Raw genomic sequence first — 5,018 nt, 5'->3', positions numbered from 1 at the left:
AAGCAAAACCTTTCAGTGTTAAAAATTTCCAAAGATTATTTTCCTCTCAACAATTATACTATATCTGAGACTCAAAATCACAATTAGTTGCTTTGCTAGGCCCACAAGAATATAGTTCAGAATATTATACCTTGCAGAAAACTATGTTTCCTCCATTTGCTCCAGTGCAGGATGAAAACAACTGGCAAGATTGCCCCAAGACGGGAAGCATCTTGATCCTGAGCCAGTTTTGACACCTGGGGAGCCACTCTGCCCCAAAGGACCCTGTATTTAAATGGTCTTTATAGAAACTGTGATCACTTTGTGTCCTGTTTGCTCTAGTCATTTTGCATTTCTGGTCTATTTGGTCATCATATTAATAGCTGTAGTTTTCTAGGTCTACCTGAAATCAATATATGGACAAATAAATCCTTGGGAAATCTGGAAGGTAAATGTGCATGGAACCCTGCGTATGTGTGTCTTATATACAAGATTATGTTTAAAGGTGATTCTTCACATACTAAAAGAAAGAAAAGGAGAATGAATGACACTAGTGAAGCAAAAAAAATATCAGGAAGCAAGTAATAAGGTTGACTGTAATTTTATTATAGTGAGTAATGAATTAAAGATCAGAAGAAAATGACCCAATAAGATTTTTTATATTGGAGGATGAATAAATCCAAGTTAATGAATCACATCTTTTTGTAAAGTAATTTCTGCTTGCAAACAAAGAAGGCGTGCTGCAAATTTCTAGCTATTCTGGCAGAGCCAGCAGACGAGAGCTTGGAAATAAGTATTTGCGTCTTCCATGGCACTTTTGTGGCCAGTGGTGCTGGTGCTACTTCTGCTTTGGGCATTGCTGCTGCTGCTGCTGTGGGATGCTCTTCACAGGACACTTGGCTTGTCCTTTTGGGGCCTGGCTTTGCTCCACACACTTTGGAGGACATTTTTCCTGGCACTGTGAAGGGATTTGCTGTTGCTGTTTCTGCTGGTGGGAAGACATCTTTGCTAAGCCTGGAAGAAAACCAAGGTGACATTTTAGTTATTTTAAGCCCTACACAGTTCTCCTTTCTGGATATTATAGTTCCCCTGTTCAGACCAAATTTGTGCTGGTGACTCCAGTTTGCTGCAGCTGCCTCATAGTGCTTTTCTGGGCTCCTGTCACAGTTAGTCTCTATGAAGTTCAGCGACTCTGCTGAGGCCTCAAGGCATAACCGTATATATGCATGAATGAGTGTAAGGATTAAGCATCATCCTAACAAAGTTGTGATCCAAAGAGGTAAATGGCTATAGAAATGGGGGGCAGGATGGCAGAGAAACAGTGGGAGTTCTCCTTCTTTCCTTGTTTGCTGTTTTCTGAACATTTCAACTTAGACAAACTAAGAAACAATACAAAATGTAATGAAAGCATATTTAGTTCAAGGAGAACCTCAGAGCAATATTTAAAACTCAAAGAGGAGCTAAAAGCCAGCAACATTTCTGTATTACAAATGGTTTTGAAAGAGAAAATAGTTTGATAGCAATCCTTTCTGGCAGCAGTCATATCTCTGCTTAGTTCATTAAGAGACTCAGAGCAGGAGCCGTGTCTCTGGCTGTAGGTGCAGGTGAACTGTCTTCCTGCTGAGTGATGATATGATTTTATACAAAGAAGTGAAACTCAGGGCCCTGGAGATCCAGGAGACTGTGGTGATCAACAGACGTCAAACAAGACGCTGGTGGATGCCATCCTTTGGCATCGATACCCAATAGTTATCCACAAGGATTCTTATCATTTGGAAAAAATTATTAGAGTTGACAAGGATTTGTTGGTCCAAAGAGTCAGCAAGTCACTGTCTGGAGCTTCAGAATGTCGCCAAATAACATAACATGGCCTTCACTCATATGGAGGTGAAATTGTCAGGGGAGATGGGCTGAAACTGTTACTGGAGAAACAAACTAAAGAAAAAACACCCTGTCTTCCAAGAATAAAGAACCAGAAACCCCCACCTAAACATGCATAGATGGACTTACCTAATGTCTTCTGCTGTTGGAGGTAGGGAAGAAGAAGCCACTCAGGGTAAAGAGCCTCCCGAAAGGGAGGCTTTTATATGGTTTCAGAAATCAGCCCCAGGAGCTGATGACAACAGATTAACTTGATGACCAGAATCTTTCACAACCAGAACCTGCTCCACTGACACCTCCGTACACCTGGACTTCAGTCAAAGTCTGTGAGAGATGCATCCTCTTTCAAGTGCGGGGGATTTATTGTTTACACTGTGAGGCACACCCGATTATTTTGGTAATAACTGGCTAATTTATTAATAATTCATTTGTCCCGGCCCTGGGAAAAGATCCTGCAACTGAACTCAGATTTGAGAGATGGCTCAGATCCATTCTGGAGTTAGCAGAACATATTTGCACAAAGTTTAGGTGTTTCCTGATGATGGTTTTGTCTGTGATCACCTGGAGAGATCTCCAGCTGGCATAACTCTGAGTGGGGTGGGAAGGTCTGTGTGTTGCATCCTGGCTCCTGGGAAGGGCAGCAGGTCTGTCTTTGGCAGTCTGTGTTTTCAGGTTTTGTTTCTATCCTTCCCTATTTTCATTCCCTAAAAGTGGAAGGAAACATTTTATATTATCAAGAAATTAGAAACCTTTCCCCTTATTTTTTTTTTTTTTCTTGCATTTTCATGTAGCTTTTCACTGAAGCAAATAAAACTTCTTATTTATAAACACTGGGCTTGCCTTGCTGAAGCTGTGACAGGGGATGGATCCCTGTTTCAGAAAAATGTTGATCCCCTTGAAATTTTTCCAAGGAAAGAACAGAGAAAATGTTTCAACTGAAACATGGAAAAGGTAGTTCAAGCCTCCCTTGAGTATTCCTCAGTGTTATGCCTTCTGGGGTCATATTCAGCCCTGCCTCCATTACAGATTTATGATGCACAGAGAGATGACAGATACGGCTTCCATGGGTGTAGAAGAACAGAAGGTGCTAATGGAAAAAAAATCATCCCATATCTTAACATCCCTCACTCATGCCTGATTTACCAGGAGTTTTAATGATCCCAAGATTGACATGGACCAAATGTTGCTAATTTGCTGTAAATATACAGGAGAATCTTAGCAATGCTCAGAACTAACCACAGGTGCATAGGAGAGCAGTGTGTCAGGGCTTTTGCAACACATTTTCCTACACACAAGGGAAGAATGATGGGCATAAACCCCCAGGTCCCTCCTGCCACTTCCTCTGGGGTTTTCAGAGCTGCTTGCTCCCATCTGTCATTACTACTCCTAGTGCGATGCTCACGGCAGAGAGGGAGAGAAGAAAGACAATTTTTGAATGACTAACACAACTGATAGAGCTGGATGAAGATGCTTGGAAATCAGTCATGGGTGACTAACGTGTGGGATGGATCTCATTAGAAGCTGCACATGACTTCCTGACTGAAACTTCTTCCGTGCCTGAAAGTGGGCACTGGCGCTACACATGTGGCAGCAGCAAGCAGTTATTAGTGAGGTTATGGATGGCAGAGTTCATTGCTGAATCCCCAAAGGTTTGTTTTCAACAGTAGGCATTAGAGGTACATGTTCTAGTCTCCCTCTCCATTTTGTTGTTGAATATCTGAGCCACCTATCCCTGCCTTGTCTGTCTGAACTGAAAGGTGTGTTCAGGTATAGAATTTGTTTGCCTTACTGAGACATGTTTTGCCCATCATTATTCCTGTCTGATGGTGTCACCTTTCGGTGTTGACAGAAATAACACAAAAAGGAATCCACTGTCAGATTCTCTACACCCGTGTACAAGGATTCATTAAAAGCTGATTTGGTAACAGTGTTTACGCACACCTAAATATAACTCTTTTCTTTTCTAGATTAGATGTTCTCCACCCTTGCCATAATGATACAGTAGGTGGATAGCAATTGTCTACATCCCAGACATGGAAATTGTGTGGCCATCACAGAGACAGAGGTAAGCAAGTCACATGCACAATATGGAAGACAATGGGAGCACCATCTCTGAAACTCAGCATTTAAATGGGTATAATATGCCTCAAGACAATGGGCCTCCTTTGGTTTTAAAAGTTATGACTTCAAATAAGGATGGTGTATTTATAAGTGAATTAAAATATTATTGTATGGGCCAGACATTAACAAACCTGAAATGCTAAGCAGTCTATCAGTCAGGGATACGATTTCTCCTTGTTGCAGATGGGGAATGGATAGGCAACAAGAGCGTGACCTGCCCAAAGCCACACAAAGTATCTGCAGCAAACCTGGAAACAAACCTGCAGTCTTGCAGGGCTTGAACCTGTTTCCAAACCAGAAAAAGATTCATCTCCTGAAGCCTCATTCCCTACTTTCTATCTTTAGCCAGTGAGGATCATGGGAAGCACTCATCAAAGATACCATTTTCATGTCCAACAGAATGTTTTTCAGAAATGATTATAAATCCTAGCAAGAAAGTTTTATTGCTTTCTGTCTTGAATGTCAGTCTTTCTTCCACTCAAATTTACCTTTTAACAGTTTCTAAGATTTACCTCCAAAATCCAGAGCTATAAAGATCAAAACTCTATCTGTAATAAAGGTCAAAATTAAATTCATATCATTATTTTCAAGTAGGACAAAACTAATTTTTTTTTTAATCTGTCAGAAAAGTATTGACCAGATGATGTTTTTTTTGTGCTATTAGAAGACATTTCTCCATGTTATAATGCCTGCTGTCTCTGTTTACAGCACTGTATTGCAGGAACAAACCCTACACAACCATAGCAGCTTTTGGAAAGAAAGGAATATGTTCTTGGGTCTGAAGACATAGAAATAGGGAGACGAAAGAAAGATAGAAGACACATTATGCCATTGATGGTCAATTTTTATTGCTGCACATAGACATTAAAAGATAAGAGGACATACATCAGAAGACAAGATGAGCATTAAAGAACAGAAGGGGAGACATCTTCCAACATCAACTGCTTACAGTACAGCCATTGCAAAATAATTTCCCAAGATGCCCAGCAGTTCAATATTGGCCAACTGCAGTTACCAACAAAAAAAGTGCTGTGATA

Source organism: Streptopelia decaocto, assembly GCF_964273445.1.
Source record: "Streptopelia decaocto genome assembly, chromosome: 26".
NCBI lineage: Eukaryota > Metazoa > Chordata > Aves > Columbiformes > Columbidae > Streptopelia > Streptopelia decaocto.
This window is presented reverse-complemented; position numbering follows the sequence as displayed.